General features: G+C 48.3%; 1 long non-coding RNA gene across 1 annotated transcript; it reads right to left on the bottom strand.

Moving 5' to 3' along the window:
- Window positions 1-2,886: 2,886 nt before the first annotated feature.
- LOC105487651 (uncharacterized) lies at window positions 2,887-19,244 on the bottom strand. The gene is made up of 3 exons (XR_011617360.1): window positions 19,045-19,244; window positions 18,063-18,306; window positions 2,887-3,005 (listed from the first exon to the last, which is right to left on the bottom strand). It is a non-coding gene; the product is annotated as an uncharacterized lncRNA (long non-coding RNA).
- Window positions 19,245-23,259: the final 4,015 nt, after the last annotated feature.

The following is a 23,259-nucleotide window of genomic DNA, read 5'->3' as shown; positions in this document are numbered from 1 at the left end:
ATGAGGCAAGTGCTAGCAGAGGGTGGGCTGCCCAGGTCCACTGGCAGACAACCAGGTGGCCTGTGATCTTGTGGAGCAACACAGGCTCACGCTGTGACATTCAACAGCATTAGGCGTCCAAGGGAAAGTGGTGGGGGTGGGGGGCAATCTGCTTCATGTAGAGCCCTGATGCCTAGGGCTCTGTCCTTGGCCATGGGGTGACTCTGGGCTAAAATGTTGGCTTTCTGCATGAAGCATTCAGCTACTAGAGGTGGGCAGGTGGAAAACCGCACACCCTCACACTGAGAGCACTGGGAGGGTGACCTCCGAGGGACCCCCGAATGAGGCTAGTTCTGTTGGGAGAATCCTGGCCTCGACACTGTGTTCATCACAGAGAATTAATCTTCTTCCTGCCCACCCATTGTCCCCTCCCCACTACTAAGAAAAGATTTTTTAAAAAAGGTCCAGGAAGAATTCTCCATTCATCCTGCATGACTTGCAAAATTGAGTTAAGGGTCCCAGGGGTCTTTGTTATTTTTATGTGACACTGATTAACCACTTTGCACTCCTCTGCATCGGAGCTCACAGTCACTGACATTTTTGCACAGAAAAGCAACTTTCCTGAACTTCATTCCTTCTTGTAAACAGAAGCATTAAAACTGGTCCCAGCTGGGCCTGGTCTTTGAGTGACAGTCTTTGGTTCCCTGAATCTTCCTGTAGGATCCTCTCTCTCTACTGCGTGTCTTTAGGGCCATCACTGGGCACACAGCACTGGAAGCAAATCTTAACAGACTATTATTTTTAAAGGATTTTTGTCTTAATAATTCTCCAAATGTAAGAAATTGGAACCCTTGTGAGACTGGAAAGATATGCACTTGTGTGAATAATTCTGACACCCTCAGCCCTCAGTGAGATTTGAAAATCAGATTCTTTGAAGGCAGGGGGTCTTGGTGAAAAGCAGTGGCCTGAGCTCTGCTGGGAGTCCTGCCCCCATTCTCCTTTGATCTAGGCCTTTGGCTTGGGGAGTGTATTAGCCTGGCTTCTCCAGAATAATGGAACCAGTAGCACAGAAATAAATATAGATATAGGTGTAGACACGTAGATATACAAAGAGATTTACTATAGGGAATCAGCTCTTGTTTACTATTGCCTCAGATTTACTATAAGGAAATGGCTCAGATTATAAAGGCTGAGAAGTACACATCCTACAGCTATCAAGCTGGCACCCAATGGAGCCAATGGTTTAGCTCTAGTGTGAGTCCAAGGGCCTGAGAACCAGGAGAGCTGATGGTATCCGTTTCAGTCTGAATCCAAGTCCAAGGGCAGGAGACAACAGGCATCCCAGCTCTAAGACAGTCAGACAGAGTGAAAGATTATTTTCCCACTCAGCCTTTTATTGTATTTAAGCCTTTAACAAATTGCATGAACCCTGCGCACCCACCACATTGAATAACTGCTTTACCCAGTCTATCAATTTTGATGTGAATCTCGTCTGGAAACACCCTCATTGATATGGTTTGGCTGTGTCCCCCTCCAAATCTCATCTTGAATTACAGCTCTCATAATTCCCATGTGTTGTGGGAGGGACCCAGTGGGAGATAATTGAATTCTGGGGCAGGTTCCCCCATACTGTTCTCGTGCTAGTGATTAAGTCTCATGAGATCTGATGGTTTGATAGGGGGTTTTTGCCTTTTCTTGGCTCTCATTCTTTCTTCTCTGCCGCCATGTAAGTTGTGTCTTTCACCTTCTGCCATGATTGTGAGACCTCTCCAGCCATGTGGAACTGTGAGTCCACTAAACCTCTTTTTCTTTAGAAATTACTCAGTATTGGGTATGTCTTTATCAGTGGTGTGAAAACAGACTAATACACTCATAGACACACCCAGAATAATGTTTAACCAAACCAAATGTCTTGGCACCCCACAGTGTCAAGCAGACACATAAAATTAACCAGCACAAAAAGGAAGGAGCTAATGATATGGTGGATTAGTCAAAGAACCCCCCATAGTCCCTTGGCCAGGTTTGGGATTAGAGAGGCGAGGGAGCTGATTTGGGACTGCAGTGAACAAGCAGGAGTGCCTCTGGGTGCTTTCTGTCTCTCAGAGCTAGAGGATCTCGTGCGCATCACTTCCCCGGTGTGAGCCCCTCTGCGGGACCTGCAGGCCTCCAGGTTTCTCTGGCTGGGTGTCCCATGCTAGCTCATGGCCCTGGCCCATGGTCCACAGTTCAAGTGGGGTTTTCATCCTTGTTGGGCTCACCTTTGGCATAGAGAAGACGTGGACTTCTCCTAGGAGAAGGATCTCTTATGGAGATCCTGAAAGCAAAGATTTTCATTTGAGAAAAAGGCATCTCACAAAAAGGCACCTGCCATGGCTGGGATGTTTTGACCCCTCCAAATCTCATGTTGAAATGTGGTCCCCAGTGTGGAAGGTGGGGCCTGGTGGGAGGCGTTGGGTCACGGGGGTGGATCCCTCATAGATGGCTTGGTGCCATCCTCCTGGTGATTAGTTCGTGGGAGAGCTGGTTGTTAGAAAGCCCGGCACTCCTCCTCTCTCTCTGCTCCCTCTCACACCATGTGAGGCCTGCTCCCCTCCACCTTCTGCCATGAGGAGAAGTTTCCTGAGGCCTCACCAGAAACTGAGCAGAAGCTGGTGCCATGCCGCTTGCACAGCCCACAGAACCATGAGCCAATTAAACCTCTTTTCTTTATCAATTACCCAGCCTCAGGCATCCTTCATAGCCACATGAGTGGACTAACACAGCAGGCATATGTGGGTCCTCTGTCAATTAGGAATTCCTATCAGCGCAGAATAGTTAAGACCTGAAAAATAGCAGCTTAAATAAAACAAAAGAACAGAAAAATACACAAAAGAACAAAAACGTTGTATTTGTTCCTCAGGTAATGAAAGCTATGAGCAGCCGGAACTGTATGCAGCTCCACTGGCATGGAGGATTCTGTCTCCTTCCTCCTGGCAGCTCTGCTTGTCTTGGGCAAGGACCCTCAGGTTCCTGATTCTCCAATGAATCTGGGTGATGCAAGGGAGAGAGGGGGATGAGTCTGGCAGTGATGGGCGTAGAGAAAAGAGCCTGTCCTCTCAACCCCTCTCCTCTTTGACAGAACTTTCCCAAAAGTTCTGTCCCATGACTTCAGCTGACTTCTCATTGGCCGTCCCTGCCTAGAAGGAAGCTTGGATTTGAACCTCTGACACCCTCAAGAAAACCGTGACTCTGCACATCGGTATCCTAGCCACCTGCTTGCTGGTGCCTGTTTGCGATGCGACTGTCTGACGTTCCTTGCCCTCTCAGCCCCGTTTGTTCTTAGCGAAAGTTTTAGTATGATATCAGGCCCTGTGTTCTTTCTCCCACTTGTTCAGAATGTATCTGTGTTGTAGTTATCAGGGACAGAACAATGATATCCTACTTTAAGCCAGAAGAGTGATCTATAGGCTCCAGCAACCACACTGTGAAGGAGCAGGATGGAGGTCTCCTTGGCCCTTCCCAGAGTCGGGGCCTGGGAAACCATCCAGTCTCTAGTCCCCCTCTCTGTCTTACTCTTGTTCCTTTCACTTTCCTCTGCACGGGGACTTTGGCTATGTTCCATCTATTTAAATCACTTTTGCCTCCCATCACAGGTCAAGGATGGGGGTGTACAGACTCCTGTTCTTCCACTCCACAACCAGAGCAGACAGGACTCTTCTCCACCTCCCCAGTGTGAAAAATCCCAGAGGAGACTCTGATTGGCCCAACCAGGTCATGTGCCCATCTTTTGCCCAATCACAAAGGGCTGGGAATGAGATCATGTAATAGAATCAGTTTTGTTTTGTTTTGTTTTCCGTTTTTTGTAGACAGTGTCTTACTCTGTTACCCAGGCTGGAGTTCAGTGGTGTAATTATGGCTCACTGCAGCCTCAAACTCCCAGGCTAAGATGATCCTCCCACCTCAGCCCCCAAAGCAGCTGGGACCACAGGCACAAGCCACCATGACTCAGCTAATTTGTGTGTGTGTGTGTGTGTGTGTGTGTGTGTGTGTGTGTGTGTGTGTAGAGATGGTGTCTCACCATGTTGCCAGGCCAATCTCAAACTCCTAGGCTCAAGTAATTCTCTCACCTCAGCCTCCAAAGTGCTGGGATTATAGGCATGAGCCACCACACCCAGCTGTAATAGGATTTTTTATTTTTTTATTTTTGAGATGGAGTCTTGCCCTCCAGGTTGGAGTACAGTGGTGTGATCTCAGCTCCCTGCAACCTCTGCCTCCCAGGTTCAAGCAATTCTTCTGTTACAACCTCTCAAGTTGCTGGGATTACAGGCACATGCCACCATGACCAGCTAATTTTTGTATTTTTAGTAGAGACAAGGTTTCACCATGTTAGCAAGACTGGTCTCCAACTCCTGACCTTAGGTGATCCACCCACCTTGGCCTCCCAAAGTGCTGGGATTACAGGCGTGAGCCACCGCGCCCGGCCCTGTAATAAGATCATTTATACCTCCTCAGAGATCATGGCTAGATCAGGGTTGAGGAGCAGAAGCCAGAAGGGAGCAGTCATTCCTAAGAATGGGGAATGGCAGGGGTGCAGCTGCAGAAGGAATTGTGTTTCATTAGGCAGCCACCCCGAGTCCCAGGAGCTGCACTTTCTGTGTCTGTTTTCCCACTGATTCATATACTGCCCTTCCTTTGCTCTGCTCTGCATAGCAAGGGATCTGACTGCTATTGGCTGCTTTTCCCAGGCTTCCGCCTTTGCCTCCAGTTGGGGACAGCGATGAGATGCACTGGAGAGACTGCAGGATGCGAGAAGTCTGGTGCATCTTCCCCTTCCTCCCTGTCTCGGGCAGCTTCTCTGGCAGCAGCTGGTCTTTTCTGTGGCTCTGGCTCTGGCATGGATATCCCTGTAGTCTGAGTTTTAGAGGGCTGACCTCGGTCCCACAAACTCTGCCTCTTTCCTTGGTCCCACTGGTCCAGGGAAAGTCGTGTCTTTCTTTTCTTACCAATCTCTGGGTTTACATCATTTCTGTAACCATTTAGCTGAATTAAATTTCTCCTGTCGTAAAAACTTAGTTGTTTTCCTGTTTCGGCCTGATTTGTGCACCTCCTTCCTCTACACGCACTGCTCCTCCTCCTCATTTACAGGAGACACAACCTTTCTCCCCGGACTTTTGCAATGGAAGCCTAAGCTCTAATCTGGGAATAAAAGGCTGTGTCTCCTGTAAATGAATTTCAGACTTCAGTGAACAGGTGCAGGAAGAATGCTCTGAATAGGGAAGTGGGTTGCGAGAATCCCACCCCTCTAGGCAGTCAGCCATTCAGGTCTTTCAGAGGATGCAACTGGCTCCCAATTAGCTGCAGACGGGCGTGCCTGGAGAATCCTAACCCAGACCTTCGTTCCCTGCCTGTCTCCACCTGCCTGTCAGGAGCAATGAAGACTTTTTAATGTGAGCAGACAAAAAAAAAAAAAAAAAAAAAACGAAAGCAGAAAGTAAACCAGCAGCAAAACAGCCAGCATATGAGGAAATCACAGCCAAACGGTTCTGGGGCTCCTGTGCTACCTGCATTCTCTGTTACACAATCAATTGAGAGTCGACATAATAATGAATTTTTTTACATTTGATTACACACACCCTGGGATGTCAATCCAGGTAAAGGTCACACTTCTGTTATGCTGGCTGGAAAAACAGTGCTAGATGACTTTTTCCAACGCTCTGATTTGGGGAATGGAAATGGCGTTTATACTGGTTTTTTTTTCTCCTCTGGACTAATGCTACATGTGAACTCATTTATTTTCTCAACATCAGACCCCTCAACCTAACTTAAATCATGTCCCTCACGTGCCTCTTCCCTCCTGTTTTAATAAGCGAGGGTTTCTGCACCAGTTAGAGTAATGCAGTGTCTGTCGTTGTCGCGACATCTAAGATTCACAGACGCTTACGACAATAAGAGTTATTCCTCGCTGTGGGCCAAGTCCACGGAGGGCAGGGCACTGCTCCACGTGTCCTCCTTCTGGGGCCCAGGCCAACGCAGCAGCTGCTCTCTTTAATATTGCTAGTGCCTGGGGCAGAAGGCAGCTTACTCTGACCACAGTTAATGGTCGTAGAAAGTCCCATGGTGACACTCAATTTTTTGTGACCCCTACCACCTTCCCAAAGTTGTATCTCTAGCTCTGACTTTAACTGAATCTCTGCTTTGATGTCTTATCATAATCTCAAATGTATGGCTGGGCATGGTGGCTCATGTCTGTAATCCGAGCACTACCAGAGGCCGAAATGGGAGGATCGCTTGAAGCCAGGTATTTGAGACCAGCCTGAGCAACCTAATAAGACCTCATGTCTATAAAAACAAGAAGTAAAAAATGAGCTGAGTGTGGTGGCACATGCCTGTAGTCCTAGCTCCTTGGAAGGCTGAGGTGGGAGGATTGTTTGAGCCCGGGAGATAGAGACTGCAGTAAGTCACGATCATACCACTGTACGCCAGCCTGGCCAACAGAGTGAGACTCTGACTTAAAAAAAAAAGTCTCAAATGTAGTGTTAACAAAATGGGACTCTTAACTTTCTATACTTCTAATTACCTCTCATCTCGGTAAATGATACCCCTCTCTACCCACTCGCTTAAGTGAGAAATCCAGGCATTGTTCCTAATTTTCTCTCTTTCTTTCAGTTGCCACATTCAGCCCACCTGCAAGTCTTATTCAAAAAATAGCTTAGGTCATATGGTACATCTAGTTCTAGATCCTTGAGGAATCGCCATACTGTTTTCCATAATGGTTGAACTAGTTTACAATCCCACCAACAGTGTAAAAGTGTTCCTATTTCTCCACATCCTCTCCAGCACCTGTTGTTTCCTGACTGACCCCAGCCATCCCATTACTGGGTATATACCCAAAGGATTATAAATTATGCTGCTATAAAGACACATGCACACGTATGTTTATTGCAGTACTATTCACAATAGCAAAGACTTGGAATCAACCCAAATGTCCATCAGTGACAGACTGGATTAAGAAAATGTGGCACATATACACCATGGAATACTATGCAGCCATCAAAAAGGATGAGTTTGTGTCCTTTGTAGGGACATGGATGCAGCTGGAAACCATCATTCTTAGCAAACTATCACAAGAACAGAAAACCAAACACCGCATGTTCTCACTCATAGGTGGGAACTGAACAATGAGATCACTTGGACTCAGGAAGGGGAACATCACACACGGGGCCTATCATGGGGAGGGGGGAGGGGGGAGGGATTGCATTGGGAGTTATACCTGATGTAAATGACGAGTTGATGGGTGCAGCACACCAACATGGCACAAGTATACATATGTAACAAACCTGCACATTATGCACATGTACCCTACAACTTAAAGTATAATAATAATAAATAAATAAATAAATAAAGAATAAAACAGTCAACCTAGAAAAAAAAATAGCTTAGGAATCTACCTTTGCCCATATTTACTGCATCCACTTGTCTTAGTTTTGGTTTCCCTTAGAAGTGGATCCTGCTATAAAGATTAAAATGCAACTTATTTATCTGGGTGGTACCTGAAACACTGACAGGGGAGTGGGAAGGTGAGACAGGTGAGACAGTGACTGTAAGGTAAAAAGAAAACCTAGCCAGGTGCAGTGGCTCACGCCTGTAATCCCAGCACTTTGGGAGGCCGAGGCAGGCGGATCACCTGAGGTCAGGAGTTCGAGACCAACCTGACCAACACGATGAAACCCCTCCTCTACTAAAAATACAAAACTTAGCTAGGCGTGGTGGTGCATGCCTGTAATCTCAGCTATTCAGGAGGCTGAGGCAGGAGAATTGCTTGAACCCGGGAGGTGAAGGTTGCAGTGAGCTGAGATCATGCCGCTGCTCTCCAGCCTGGGTGACAGAGACTCTGTCTCAAAAAAAAAAAAAAAAAAAAAAAAAAAAAAGAAAAGAAAGAGAAAAAAGAAAAAGAAAACCTTAAAACAAAGGAATCCCCTTCTATTTCCATGGTTGTGGTGGGGTCATTACTAAGCCAGAACCAACTGTGGCTAACTAGAGCTGAATCCTGCAGGAACTCCCTAGAAAATGATATAGAACCTATGTCTTAGGGTTATCCTTTTAGCATGGGGGCTATATTATCAATGGAGACCTGGTCCTGGTGAATATTAATTTTTTGGTTTTCTAGGCTGTGCTACAAGCAGGCAGAGTGGCTTCAATATGACTTTGGAAAAAGTCTTCCTGAAAAAAGACACAGGTATTGGCAATTTGAAGTCAGCTGGCTCACCGCACTGGTATGGCTAGGAGGAATATGGATGGGAGACCAACAGCATTCACTGTGGTCCATCTGTTTACCCCTCAGGTTCACTTGTGACCCACATTAAGTTTACCCTGTTAACAACTTCTCTTCATGGTCAATCACAGTTTGTCAATCATCAACAGGAAATTTTGTGGGACAAGCTGTAGCTGGGGCCAGTTGCTCCTGAGGTTGGGGCCTCCTATTCGATATCTCACTCCTTTGCCACCACTTCTACGTTCCCATCACCATCTATCAGCATTCAGCATGCTATAGGCTGCTTGCTTGGTAACCTGGACTTTCATGACTGATGGATCTGGGCATTTGGTTCTCATACGGTTGTCAAGCCATGCCTTTTAAGTTATCAACATTAGCAGTTATCAACAAACAAGGAATCACCAAGATTTGCTCCCCAAGTAAGTTCCCTGAGCTCCATACAAACTCCTCCTGGCTTCCCATACACAGCAGCAACTCTGTCATTCATGATAAGCTTGGCCAATACCCTGTCAGGCTGGTAACTCCTTTCTTTGCTTACAGGTTTACTGTGATAAGGAACTGCAAATGACAATCCAGCAGCTGCAGCTTCAGGTTCAGTGGAATCCATACTGTGTCCCCTGGTGGCAGTGTTTCTTCCAGGGTGTCTAGCCCAGCAGAGCCTGAAGCTTTGGGGACAGGCAGCAGAAATTCCCCAGGTGGGCCATTTGACTTAATAGCGGAGTCTTCTCCTATTTTCACTCCTTGGTTCCCAGACAAGTGTGCCCTATCTATTGTGGACACAGTACCATACGTAGTCTTTGGTTCCAAATAGAGATTGCATTTTGAAAAATTCCACCCCTAAACCCACAAAGGACTCTTCCCAATCTGGTGTTCATGTCCTTGAAGTGGCCATTCCAGCATTTTCTCAGGCTGCTGGCAGCTCTGGGTGATGTAGTGTATTAGCACCAGTGGTCTCAGTGGTGTGTTTGTAAACTGGTTTGTGTGTAGGGGGAAGGGGGAGGGATATCCAATTTGTAGAGATTGCCTAAGTTTTGTTATGTAAGTATTTTCGCTATTGCCAATTTCAATCTCCCAGAGATTTCACAACTGCCTCTCAAAATTCTTGAATATTTAACAGCCAACTCTCCTAAGCCAATACAAGCTGGCTCCAATGCACATACCATGGACTGGAGTCCTTGGTTATCTGCCATTGTGGAGCCTCTTTCATTATAAATTTGGTCCCTTGGTGGGAGCCAATGATATGTGAGATTCTCTGAACAACCAGACACCGAGACTCTTCAGGCAAAGAAGCCAAATTCTTCTTAAGAATATGCAACAGTCCCAAGTGAGGGTGAAACATGGCTTCCTCCATGGGGCAATGTGCCCAGTAGAGTCCATTTGCCACCATATGGCCAGCTGGTAACTGTGGCAGTCATGGAAGCTCAGTTAACTGACAGTAGCCTCCAGCTATGAGTGCCTTCAGAATTTGCCTCTGGTTTCAAGCTGAGGCCACAGATGCCTCATGCAGTGGAACCAGGCACCATTCCGAGCCATCAGTCCTGCCAGATCTCCCTTTTGGGCTGGCAGAGACATACTTAGAGTTGCACCTGTCAACTGAAGAATGACGAGGTTCACAAATTTGGAAAAGAGAACTTTATTTCTTATAAAGGGTTGCAGCCGGCAGGGTGGTCATTCTGACAGGCCAGGAAGCATAGCCTCTGGTCGGAAACCAAAAACCAACGCTTGGAGGGAGAAGAAAAAGGAACAGACATTTATGCTGAGCAGGATGGCTAAGTATACATATTTAATAAGCTATAGGAGTAGTCATGAATATTTATGAAAAGAGACATGGGCACATGCACAATGGAGCTTCACGCCCCTTCATGGGTTCCATGTACAAAATACGGTGTTAGCATGAACCAAGGGTGGAGTTTTCAGCCCCCTGACATTAAAAGGTGAAGCAGAGGACACAAAAACATTTACTGGGCATTCTCCATAGACTCACCAGAACCATGCCATGATCAGTGATCTCTTGTCAGGAAAAAATGCTGGTCAATTGTGTTAAAACCACAAAACAGTGTGGTGGCATTAGGTGGTTGGTTGATACCAGTGTGGAGTCTGTTAAAAGGGCTGGTTTCTCTTTGGTTCTTAGGGAAGAAGGCGTAGTGGTGGTTAGCAACGGAGGGGGTATAATGAGGTGTGTCCGACCTCCCTCCTGTCATGGCCGAGAATTCAGTTTGCAAGGTCACTCTGGGGTCCCCTTGACCAAGAGGAGGTCTACTATTTGGTTGGGTGGAGGCTTAGAATTTTATTTTTATTTCTCATGTCTCAGATGGAAACTCTTCCTACCCAATCCTCCTCCTTTCTCGCTCCCCCTGGGAAAGTTTGCCTCACATCTGTCAGGCTTGCTCTTCCTAGTCTACCCCTCTTCCCTCTATCTTTCACAGGCATTACCCCCAACAACTCTCTTATATTCCTGACTCCATCTTGACATCTGCTTCCTGGAGAACACACTGGCACACTGTTCTTGGGAGCTGGTACCCATGGAGGGCCCAACCTTGGCATCGAGTACTCATCCGTCAGATCTTCAATAACGACAGTGGCTGCATTAGTCCCAATGAGCAACAGCCCGCTTGGAACTGTACGTAACCTGCACCACTGCCACCCACTGCCGCTGTGGCTTCTCTGCTCATGGACCCATCCTGCAGGCACTGGAGTGGGCAAAGATGGATCATCGGGGCTACTTAGTTGATCTGTGCCTCCTCTGTGCTCTCCAGTGGGTATGAGCATATGATACAACTATCTTCACACCTCAAGGCCACTCTCACGGATACATCTGCATACTTTATCCTGGGACATTTCCCCTCCTGCAGCCCCCCAACCCCACCCAAAGTTCCTGAACAACCAGCAAAGCCATTCATAGCAGCCAAAGGTCCTGAATATTCTTATCTTAGGTCATTTCTCCCTCTAATACGAGCTAATGACCAGGTGTACTGCTTAAGCCTAGCCACTGAGAAATCTTCTTTACCTCTGAAATACAACTAAAGGGTAACCACAGTCCATTTTGGGCTTGTAACAACATATTGTCCTGACTTATCAGTGAACCAAGGATGTTTTTCCTCCTTTTTCAGCTGGTGGTAGTGAACATTCATAAAGCCATAGGTATGGAACAAGGAAGACCCATCTGTGCAGCAAAGATAGGGGATATGAGGGTCTGGGCCAAGAGGTAGTTTAATTTATTTGTGTCCTCTGGATCTACTCAGTCTAATCCCAAATGTTTTATTGCCATTGTAGGATAAAATGATGTTATGCCTGCCTAACCTTATGAATTAGTGGGCTGACAACACCCAGCTCAGGAGGCAAAACTCAGATCGTACTGGGAAGAAATTTGATGCTCTGTGATCAGGTGTGCAGTCTCTGGTAGGACCCAATAGCATGCCAGGCACTGCCTTTTAAATTGTGGATAATTTTCTGTTGCAGATATGTCATAGACTGAATTGTGTCTCCCCCAAATTTGTATGTTGAAACACTATGTGACCTGTTTGGAGATCATTAAGGTTAAATTAGGTCATAAGGGCAGGCCCTATCCAATAGGACAAGTGTCCTTATAAGAAAAGGAAGAGAGACCAGAGAGGTCTTTCTGTTTCCTCAGAAGCACAGAGGAAAGCCCACGAGAGGACCGAGTTTCACTGTGTTAGCCAGGATGGTCTCGATCTCCTGACCTAGTGATCCGCCCACCTCGGCCTCCCAAAGTGCTGGGATTATAGGCGTGAGCCACCACGCCTGGCCGTGTGTATTTCTTCTTTTAAGAAGTGTCCATGTCTTTTGCCCAATTTTCAATGTTTTTTTCTGTATTCTAATCTCCCTCTGCCTCTTTCTTAGTAGGACATGAGTGATTATATTCAGGGTTTACCTGGATGATTGGTGATAGTCTCCCCATCTCTAGACCTTCAACTTAATTACATCTGCAAATTCCCTTTGCCATACAAAGGCAACACTCACCGAGACCAGGCCTAGATACGGGCAGGGGCCTTTAAGTCTACCACAGGAGTCTTCTCTGATATACCATCACCATTTGTGGTCCTGGTGTATCCATGTTCCTCTGGTTCTTACATGGCTGTATTAATGAATTAAACTCAGGAATATAGCAGGAACCATTGCATCTTTTAATCTTTGAGGGGAGCTCTGCTTCCTGACATTTTACCTGGAATATGGCATTGCTTCTTATTTACTGTCTTGACCAAAGGGACAGTGTCAGAAATTTGCATTTGACCTTCCCTACTATATCCTTAATTTGATCTTCACCCTGAGGGCATATTTTGCTGGTAGCATCCTTCCAAGTTCACCCAGGTTTTAATGTACTCAGCGTATTTTTATAGTTGAAAAAAACTGAAGATGAGCAACAGTTTTATTTTCCACTGCAGAAAATCCTGGTTCTTTTATATTTCTTCTAAATTCTCCTTTCAAATTCAGCAGTCCCTTCTTCAGTTTATCCCCCTCTTTCTATATCTTATCAAATGCATACGAGAAATAAAAAGCCAACTGATACATTCTGCATACCGCCTGGATATCTCCTGAGCCCTATCTACAAATTCATGAGGTACATTTCTATCTGTGAACTGACCACAGGTATGGCTCTTCAATACTCCGTGATTACACACCACAAATTTCATCCTCCCCACAGCTTCCTATTGGAACTTTCAGCCTCTACCAGCCATTTTCCAGAAGCTGCTTTTTCAGCCTTTGTCTGCTTGTTTGTCTCAAGGTTCATGCCACATTTTAGGTTTTTGTTAAAGCAGGATGCCATTTCTGACACAAAATTGAATTACTGAATTTAGCTCTGATTGTATAACAAACCAGCCCAAAATTTAGAAGCTGAAAAGAGCATTTTTTTTCTTGCCATTCTGTGAGTTGTTTGGGCTGTTCATCTCTGCTGATTTCATCTGGATCCCTTACACCACTGAATTTGACTAGAGGGTTAGCGCGGTGGACAGAATAAGTTGCCTCCTGTCCTAGTCTGTTCTGTGCTGCTTCAACAGTATACCTTAAACTGTGTCGTTTGTAACAACAGAAAGTTATTTCTCACAGCTCTGGAGGCTGGGAAGTCCAAGATCAAGGAGACAGCAGATGTGGTTTCTGTGGAAGGCTGGCTCTCTGCTTTCAAGGTAGCACTTTTTGCTGCATCCTAAGATGGTGGAAGAGATGGAAGGGATGAACTTGACCCCTCAAGCCCTTTTATAGGATGCTGATCTCAACCCTAAGAGTGGAGCCCTCATAGCCTAATCACCTCCTAACAGACCCATCTCTTAATACTGGTGCATTGAGGATTACGTTTCAACATGAATTTTGGAGAGACACAAACATTCAAACCACAGGAGCTTCCAATAATCCCTACGTCCTCACATTCACGCCTTTGAGTTGTCCCCTCTTCTGGAATGTGGGCTGGCCTGGCCACTCGTAACTTGCTTCTAAAAGCAAGAACATGACACATGTGATGCGGTGTCACTTTCATAATTCAGTTACAAAAGACTGTAATTTCCATCTTGCTAGCTGACTTTATTGCTTCTCTGCCTTGCTGGCTTTGATGAAAAAACCCATGATGTTGGGGAGGCCCATGTGGCAAGGAATTGAAAACAGAGGAAAGGAAGGGTGTCCTCATCTTTATTCCCGCCATCATCACCACCAGCATCCTCTTCATCTCCACCACCTTTCGTTATCTTGACCCTTGACGAGTCATTTTCCACCATTGACTGAGTAGCAGGTTAGCTAGTCTTAGGATCTTTCCTCCCAAAACCTGTCTCCTGAATTCAGTTGATTCTGGAGCCCAAAGGGCAGCTCTCCAACTTGCTTCTCACTGATCTAACTTTTCATCTTCGGGAGATCGGCTCTGGACTCTGCAGCTAGCACCAGTGGTTTCCTCAGATCCTACCTGGTTTCTTCGCACATCCAGCAGGCCTGTCTCAAGCAGATCTCCAAGGATCCAGCCTTCCCCTTCTTGGAAAGTAGAAGGAGTTGGCTGGTGCTCAGCCTACAGTACAGCTTAACAGGAAACATCAGGCCAGGCCCCAAGGGCACCAACTTCCCGGACTCTGCTGTGACCCTCTCCTCCAAATGCCTGCACCTGTCTGCGATGTCCATGAGGCCTAGTTCCCTAGCAGCATGTCTAACCAGAGACCAACCCTGCCAGCTCTGAGCTGTCCCAGTCTGCAGAGGCGCTGTGGCACAGCTCTGGTTATCCGGAACAGAGGCATTTCTCCCCGCAGCCCTGGAAGACCTGGTGGGATTGGTGGAGGAACGTTTTGATCAGGCTCTGGGGGTAGATGGTAGGATCCTAGAGTTGTGGAAGGTGGCCTAATTTCACTCTAGTGTTGCTCAAAGAGCCTCTAGAAATAATTTATTCCACCTGCTGCTCATAGGCAGGTGTGAGCAGCCCTCCCTCCCCACAGCTGATGGGGCCTCTCCGATTGTAAAGAGACTCTGGGAAGAACCTGCTTTCTGCTTCCTGTAGAGTAAGTCTCCCTCCACACATTCCACCCCATCTCCCACTTTCCACGTTTCCCTCTGGATCTCTTTCTCTGCATTGCATCAGACAGGCCAAGCCAGATGCCAGAAACCAGTGTGGGGTGAGATGGAAAGAACCGTGCATGGCAGGAGCAGGCGCGACTCGTCCACCAAAAAGCTCTATTTGTGGATCGCCAGGGGAGACCAAGGTCAGGGCCCTGTTTGGTTCAGGACTAATTCAAATGCAACTTTTCATTATTTTTTTTTTAAAAAAGCCTTCTATTGAATTAATAAGACATTATTAAACCTACTGATAAAGTTAAATTAACATAAGCATCATTGTTCACAAACCTAGTTTTCAATTCATGAGTTATTGATCTTCACTTGCAAAGAGGGTAAGATTTTCTTGGCCAAGTCTATTTGTAAATGAACGGCTCTTCACCCACAGGCCTGGCCTTGCTGGGTTGAAGGAAAAGAAAGTTGCTAAGAGACACTCTTCCAATGGGGCCTCTCCAGACCACCCTGCTTCAAGTTCTATTTTGAGCACTCCCCTGCTCCTGCACTAGGGGTCTTTGGTTCACTCCTGCAGCCCAAATGCCCAGATTAGTGCCTGGCACAGAGTAGGCACTCAATAAATATTCTTTTTATCTGAGATGGAGTCTCACTCTGTCGCCCAGGTTGGAGTGCAATGGTACGATCTTGGCTCATTGCAACCTCCACCTTCCAGGTTCGAGCAATCCTCCTGCCTCAGCCTCTCGAGTAACTGGGACTACAGGCATGCACCACTATGTCTGGATAATTTTTGTATTTTTAGTAGAGACGGGGCTTCAACATGTTGGCCAGGCTGGTCTCGAACTCCTGGCCTCAAGTGATCCGCCCCCTTGGCCTCCCAAAGTGTTGGGATTACAGGTGTGAGCCACCACGCCCAGCAATATTATCTCTGTCTCTTTTTTTTTTTTTGAAATAGAGTCTCCAAGGCTGGAGTGCAGTGGCGCGATCTCAGCTCACTGTAACCTCTGCCTCCCAGGTTCAAGTGATTCTCCTACCTCAGCTTCCTGAGTAGCTGGGATTTATAGGCATGCAACACCACACCCAGCTAAATTAGCCATGCATAGTGGCGGGCGCCTGTAATCCTAGCTACTCAGGAGGCTGAGGCTAGAAAATCGCTTGAACCCAGGAGGCGGAGATTGCAGTGAGCCGAGATTGCGCCATTACACTCCAACCTGGGCAACAAGAGCGAAACTCCATCTCAAAAAAAAAAAAAAAAATTATCCTGTTGAGAACAGGGCTGATCTCCTTGCTCCAGTACCACAGCATGCTGCTGTCACACTGCTGCTTCGTGGTTGTTATGGATTTCTGTTTCTTCACTAGCTTGGATAATACTAGGGGGAGATTTCTAAAAATTCTAATTGAGTCTCAACCTGAATACCTCTGTGTTCCCCCTGCCCCACCCCAGCAGTGAGCACGGAGAGCAGCTGCTGACCTTGCCCAGGAGCTGAGGACGCCTCAGGCAGGATGAGGGAGCTGACCCGTGTCCACTGAGAAGCAGAAAGGAAGCAGGGAGCCTGGTGTAAGCTGCAGCAATCAGGGAAGCCTCCACGGGAGCGGCAGGCTTCGGCAAAGCTCTGACCACGTGCTGTGGCTCAAACTGCTGGCTTTAAATGAAAGCCGAGGCTCTGTTGAAGGACAGCAGCCCCACCCGCTGTGTAGAGGAGCAAGAGTCAGCTCTACACAGTGTCCGTTAGGGCCCTGGCCTGGCGTCACCAAGCCCAGTTCAGTGACTGGTTTCCAGCACCTGAGTTGGAGACCCTGGTGGAACTCTGCCTGAGCCCTAGAGAAAGACAGAGACAGAAAGACAGGTGCACAGTGGGGCTGGGCCTGACCTGAGCCTGGATACTGAACTACCAGGCCTGGGGAGGGGAGTTCTGAGAAGCCCCCGATCTCCCATGGAGCAGCCTGCAGCACCCTGTCTCGGCTTCCCAGAGGGAAGAACGGACTCACTGGGGGCTGAGGAAAGGTGTGTTGAGTACACGGTTGAAAGTGTGGGAATAAACATGTCTATTGCTATGTCCTCGTGATTCAGCTATCAATCTACGTATTTCAGTTAGAAACACTTACAATTATATCCGTTCCCGACACACTGCATCCCTTGCAGGGTTTGTTTGTTTGTTTGTTTATATTTATATATATATTTTGAGACAGAGTCATACTCTGTCACCTAGGTTGGAGTGCAGTGGTGTGATCTCGGCTCACTGCAACCTCTGCCTCCTGGATTCAAGCGATTGTCCTGCCTCAGCCTCCCAAGTAGTTGGGACTACAAGCATGCACCACCACACCCAGCTAATTTTTGTATTTTTAGTAAAGACAGGGTTTCACCATGTTGGCCAGGCTGGTCTCGAACTCCTGACCTCAGGTAATCTGCCCCGCCTCGGCCTCCCAAAATGCTAGGATTACAGGCAGGCATGAGCCCCCACGCCTAGCTCAGGGATTTTATTTAAAAACAGACAGTCCAAGCTGGGGTGTGCTGATGCTTCTCTACTGCCTCCTATTGCCTGCAACATTGGTCAGAGCAACTGGTGGAGGCTTGGCTGCCGATGTCCATGGTGGGGCTGCCGTGCCACTGTGACCGAAGCAAGTCCATCCTGCACCGAGGCCTTCTGCGACAGCCTTCTGGGAAACCCGTTTGGTAAGGTGGGGCTGCTCCCACCAAGGAGGGAGGAACCAAGTAAGACATCTCTGCTCAGGGGAATGTAATAGTCCTATTTTGACAGCAACACAAATACTGTAGGATGTTTGATTTGAAATATTTTACAGTTCACCAACTATTTTCCTAAAACTTATCATTTATTCGTGACAAGCAGCTGTGGGACGAGTAGAGAAGAGATGATTGACCCCATTTTACAGATGAAGACATGTAGTGTTAGAAAGGTTGTGTCCAGCAAAAATGGAACTAAACCCAAAGTCTCTCTCTCTCTCTCTTTTTTTTTTTTTTTTTAAGATAGCATCTTGTTCTTTCACCCAGGCTGGACTACAGTAGTGGATCATGGCTCACTGCAGCTTCAACTTCCTGACCTCCTGGGCTCAAGCAAACCTCCCACTTCAGCCTTCTGAGTAGCTGGGACTACAGGCATGCATCACCTTTATTTGTTTATTGATTTAGTAGAGATGAGGTCTCACTCTGTTGCCCAGGCTGGTCTTGAACTCCTGGGTTCAAGGGATCCACCCACCTCGACCTAGCAAAGTGCTGGGATTACAGACATGCAACACAGCGCCCAGCCCCAAGGTGTCGGCTCCTAGCACTGCCTGGGGTTGAGCTGGCCCTGCAGGGCACACAGACAGGTTTGGGACGCACCTGTGTCTTTAAGCAGCAGTCTCCAGGAAGACCTCACTAGACAGATATCAATAAAGACAGGATTCCATCTGTCAACTCGTTTGAGAAGTGGTGGCTTTGGCACGGTGTTTCAGCCATTCCCAGCTGGCGTGGCATGCCCTGTCCCCTGAAAGGCTGGCTCCTTGGGTGGAAACTCACTAGGATCGTTGCTCCCTGCATCTTATTTGCAAGACGCCATTTCCCTCAGCAACTAGGATCGACAGATCTAGCAAATAAACATTTTAAAATGCCCAGTTACGTTTGAATTTCTGATAAATAATAAACACTTTTTCAGTATAAGTATGCCTCAAATGCTGCACGGGGCATACTTATACTTTAAAAGATTCATCACCAACATGAAATTCAAATGTAACTCAGCATCCTGTACTTTACCTGGCAGCCCCATCACATCAGCAGCGTAAGGCACTTGGAGAACTTTGCTTTCCCACCTACCCAGGGCCCCCACCTGGTGGCCCAAATTCCAGGTTTTCTCTGGCAGGACCAGGCAGCAAACCCTTTCTCCCCAGCCCAAGGCGGCTGTGTTGGTGAGTATGAAACCTCCCAGGTTATTCACACTCCGTCAAAGACTCTCTAGAGCCAAAGATGGCTTAGCTCAGTGGAGTGAGGCGGATGCTGAGGTTTCAGACCAAGCTATCTTAGGCCATGTGGGCTGCAGGGAGCCCAAATCCGCCTCAGAGGCACAGCAATGGCCCTGAGGCTTCTGAGTCCTGGATGAACGAGGTGGAAAGGTTTGGGCAGGGTGGGGTCACACAGCTCTTAGATTTTATCCTTTTCATTCCTGAGACCACTAGAGAGGCTATTTTTAAATACAGAACATCTAGAATGCCAGGGACCTCCGTGGAGGCAGGTTGGGAATCGTGGCCCAGGCTTCCTCCCCAGACACCTGTACATGTGCACACAGTCCTGCATAGGAGGCACATTTCACATTGACGCATTTGCTCACCCAGGCACTCGCTCTCCCTCTAACACTCGGCCAGCAACTGGATGAGATTGACTTCTCACATGAGGCCTTCTTTCCATTTGAAGATTTAATTTAGATTAAGGTGAAAAAAAGTCATGGACTACTTTCCTGCAGGCTGAGTGAATACTGCTTAATTTCAAGGAGAGATAAGGGTGTGTGTATATAGGGGATATCTTCCTATATGCTTTAAGGGAGGGAGTGTGAGGGTGAGCTCCTGGGATGGATTCTGGAACCCTGGAGACAATGACCCACACCCGGCTGTGCTGACCAGAATGAGGCATCCTGAGGATGTTGGCAGTGCGGTCCCTGGAGACTGGGTAGGTGTAGAGAGGGGAGAATGTTCTCTGTAAGGGCCAATGACTCAGGGAAGGCCTTGAAGCAGATGGAGTTAAGGCTGGGCTCCAAGCTACAGCCAGTTCCAAGCTACTGACCCTTCTTCTGCACCTTTTGCCTCCACAACTGGGCAGGCACTGTTGAGACTTGGGTCAAAGAGTGTCAGAGGGGACAGAGAAGGCTGTGAGATCAGGGCAGGAGATCTTCACCCTTGAGAAGACACAGCAGGGGATGCCTCTGGACCTCTGCAGGTGTCAGGGTCTAGACAATGAGGAGCAAGGATTCCAGCCTCAAAGTCTCCCTGGGCTTCTTAGCATGGATGGCAGTGGCTAGTCTTGGTTTACAGTATGATGAAGTTATTCCTCCCCTTTCCTTCCTGAAAAGGGCACCATTTAACATGAAGTAAGGTTTGTACCCGCACCAGCCATCCTTCCTCAAAACCTCCAGACCATTTCTGTTTTGATCAGTGTAATTTTGAAATGCAGCTGGGTTTTCACGTCCACCTTGCAATCATCCCCCTGCCCAGATTCAATTTAGATTAAGGAGAACAAAGGCAGGGGATGTTTGCCCTCTGCTCAATCAGTGGGGCATAGTTCAGCTGTCTTCCTCTGCTCCCGGTCCACGTTGGATGGGGCTGGCAGTGGGGGGCATCTCCCAGAATGGATGCAGTGGGGCTCTTGCAGGCATCACACCCCAAGGTGAATCCTTCCTCCTCAATGTCCCTGCTGTATTCCCATTACCCTCCTCTGTTACTTACAGCCTGCCTGTCTGCTGCTCCAGGCTGGAGGCTCTGCCAGGGAAGGCATTTCCAGGTCCTCCCCATGCCACCAGCTTCCTGAGCTCGGCAGCACCCAGTCACCCCACAGTCCTCTACTGTCAGAGTCCCCCATAAAAACCTGTGCAGGAAAGCCTTGCTTGGTGAGGAAGTCAGGGCTCTGTCACCCCCTCTCCACACCCTACTCCTTCTCCCACCACCTAGAGCTGAGCTTTTGATCACATCTTCCTCCTCAGCCCTCGCCCCACTGTATGCTCACCTGGGCCCTGCTGGGGACAGCTGGCATGCAGAACAGAACTGGACACCTAGTGTGTGTGCCAGAAAGGCCCTCAGGAGTGGCGACTGAGAGTGAGGCCCCAGGCACAGGCTGTGTCTCCCAGCCCCGCCCTTACCAGCTGTGCAACCTCGTGCGAGCCGCTGGACTCTCCTGCCTTCCTTTCTCACCTACCAAATAAGAATCCTGAAGAGGCGCTCTTGGTGCCCCCGCTGCTCCCCACTGCGCGCTGAGGTTTCAGCTGCCTGACCCAAGTCATCTCTGGACATCCCCCTTCCCCACTGCAGGAGTCGCAAAGCCTCCCTCCCCAACCACAGTGTTCCTGCACTGCACGCACCCCACTTGAACGTGTGCCATGGAGTCAGGCTGCGCACACCTGCGGCCAGCACAGGAAAGGCACTGGGTCCTAGGAGGAGCACAGCATGGACTTCCTCTGACCCCGAGGCCTCCCCTTCTGAACAGGATATACAGGAGCTCAACTCCACCTGCACAAGCCCGCATGACAGACGTTTATGTCCAAAGTTGTTACCTCCACAGAACATTCTCACTCTATTCCAGTTTGCAGATAGGAGCTTGGAGGCTGCCCCCAGCATGACCTGGGAAGGATGGGATGGTCTCCACCCCAGGACTCTGATGCACCGCACTGCATGTGGTCAAGGCTTCTGCCGTTCTAGGACTTGAGGCTCTCGGTAGATTAATGACCCTGGCTGGTCCGAAGGGGATGAAAATATGAATAATCTATTCCTGGTGGAACAAGGCTTTGTCTTCCACTCCCAGCCCTGTCCCTGGCTATGGGAGGCTGCAGAGTGCCCCATTAATCACGCCACTCAGGTTCCTGCCTGCTCCACAGTCACAGGGATGAATGTATTGCTCAGAAACACGGGAGGGAGTGTTACAACACTGATACTAGGGAGGCATTATTTTCATTGTCAGGCTGCTTGATGGTTTCATAATTTTCATAAAAGAATTGGGTTTTAGGCTCTAAGGAGCAATTAATAAAGGAGTCCACAGGCACATGGTGACGCGGAAGTGATCTCAGAAAAGCGGACTGAGCTCCCGATGGATGTGAGGGCTTGGATCCCCTTGCCTGGTTCTCCCCAGACAGAGAGAGGACGGGGATGTGCACTCATCACTCAGCAGCGAGCCCTCTCCTTTTGCCTGTAGACTTAGACCCCCACTCCACATGCATGGTGAAATCATCGTACCCTCTAACTAGAAGGAAAAACAAACTAGAAGCTTTTAAGCACGTGCCTGAGCCAGGACCCTCTCAAACGACGATGACAGAAACCCAATTCTGATTTAAATAAAACGGGAAAGTCAGGTAGGGGTGGGGAAAGTGGATTAGCTTCGGTGGGGAAAGTGGATTAGCTTCAAGAATTCCAAAGACCAGGAGGGCAGATGTCCCTTCAGGCAAGGCTGTGTCCAGGGACTCAAATGAAGTCCTTGGGACTCCCTCTCCAGGCTCAGTGCTCCTATCTTTCCCGTGGTACCACGGTCCCCAGCTGCAGCCCAGGGTTTCCTGCCGCGGGAGAGAAGGCTGCCCTGCGCAGAGGCACCCCATGCTTCCACTCTGCTTTGTCTTCCTTCTAACCCTATACACTACTTTGTTTGGTGTTCGCCTCCCTTGGGCTAGAGCAGGGGATTTTGTTGGGTTCGTTGATTTATACCGAGAGCCTTGAACAGGGCCTGGCAGAAAAGGTTCTGAAATATTTGTAGAGTAGATCAATGAGCCCCTGAAGGAAATCTGTTTCATGTCTTCATCTTTTAGATGGAGAGGTGGAGATCAGAGAGAAGAAGTGAATTCTCTGAGCTCACTTGGCTCACAAGGGGCAGAGCTGGACCCCGGATCATGTGACTTCAGACCCTCTGGTTATGAACAGCTCATGTAGACATGTGGCACACCTGATCTCCAGGAGGCCCTGAATGGAAGAGGGATGGGGAGAGGGGAGGGGCGGGAGATCCTTCCACCAGTGGGCAGTTCTGGAGAGTAGGGGTTGGAGGGGGACTCTCCTGGTTCCCTTTCACAGCTGCACTGGAAGGCAACAGTTGGGGAAAGCTAGAGAGGGAACCTATTGGAGGAGCATCTAAAATCATTAGCAAAATCTAACTATTGGCTGAGTGAGGTGGCTCACACCTGTAATCCCAGCACTTTGGGAGGCCGAGGTGGGAGGATGGATTGAGCCAAGGTGTTTGAGACCAACCTGAGCAACACAGCAAGACCCCATCTTAAATTTATTAAAAACAAATTTAAGATTAGATGGGCATGGTGGCATGTTCCTGTAGTCCCAGCTACTCAGGAGGCTGTGAGGGGATCCTTGAACCTAGGAGGTTGAGGCTGCAGTGAGCTATGATCACATCACTGAAGTCTAGCCTGGGCAACAGAGTGAAACCCTGTCTCAAAAAAAAAAAAATCCTAATTCATTAATTGATTTTAAAAATCTAATTATTGAATCATTTCACTTTCTGCAAGTCCTGCCTGACCACTTACCTCAGGGCATTTATTCATTTTCCATTTACCTAACTAAGAGACAGTGGGCAGGGCACCTTGTCCCCCGCCCCAGCCCCAGCCCCTCTGCAGCCCACAGGGGGATGCTGAGGGTTAGTGCTGGGCAGAAAGACAGCCCGGAGGTGGCTAAATCCCAAATCCACACTGCTCTCCCCAGCACACTGATTCACGAGCAGGGTTCGGGAGCCTGACCGCTGAGGCTGAGCCCCAGCCCCACCCCTCACTGACTCCTTGTCCTCAGGCAGGTCATGTCACCCTTCCGAGCCTCAGGCTCCCCTCTGCAGGGTTGCTGCAAAATCCACCGGATAA

The sequence above is a fragment of the Macaca nemestrina genome, chromosome 20 (genome assembly GCF_043159975.1).
Source record: "Macaca nemestrina isolate mMacNem1 chromosome 20, mMacNem.hap1, whole genome shotgun sequence".
Lineage (NCBI taxonomy): Eukaryota > Metazoa > Chordata > Mammalia > Primates > Cercopithecidae > Macaca > Macaca nemestrina.
The sequence above is the reverse complement of the archived record's forward strand: the minus strand, read 5'-3'. Positions and strand labels throughout refer to the sequence as shown.